We start from the raw sequence: 458 nt of genomic DNA on the forward strand, positions 1-458 counted from the left end.
CAGGCATCACTCCCACCTCAGCACCCTAGTGCTGGGCTTACAGGCATGCACACTCACTCCCAGTGAGTGGTCTGGGCCTGTAATCCTGGCATCAGGGAGGCAGAGGCAGAGGCAGGCTGATTTCTGAGTTTGAAGCCAGCCTGGTCTACAGAGTGAGTTCCAGGTCAGCCAGGGCTACACAGAAAAACCCAATTTAAAAAAAAAAAAAAACAAAATACAAAACAAAACAATTAAAGATGTTTGGTCCGAAGTGAAGATAGGAAGGAACTTGAGGTGTGCAAAGCTCTGTCTCCCTACATCTGTTTATCTGTCTGCCGACTAATCTTCAGGGTGTTGTGAAGAGTGCAGCCATGCCTGTAGGTGCAGGTGTTTGCTGCACTGACTTGAGAGTCTTCCCACTGTGCCCAGGGATGGCTCAGCTGGCTCCCACAGTGCCCAGGGGTGGCTCAGCTGGCTTC

General features: G+C 51.1%; 1 protein-coding gene across 3 annotated transcripts in view; it reads left to right on the forward strand.

Moving 5' to 3' along the window:
• Gtf3c6 (general transcription factor IIIC subunit 6) overlaps nt 1-458 on the forward strand; it is a 13,688-nt gene that overhangs the window by 12,639 nt on the left and 591 nt on the right. The gene's annotated exons all lie outside the window — the stretch shown is intronic.

This window comes from Grammomys surdaster, unplaced genomic scaffold (genome assembly GCF_004785775.1).
Source record: "Grammomys surdaster isolate TR1022 unplaced genomic scaffold, NIH_TR_1.0 190, whole genome shotgun sequence".
Taxonomy (NCBI): Eukaryota; Metazoa; Chordata; class Mammalia; order Rodentia; family Muridae; genus Grammomys; species Grammomys surdaster.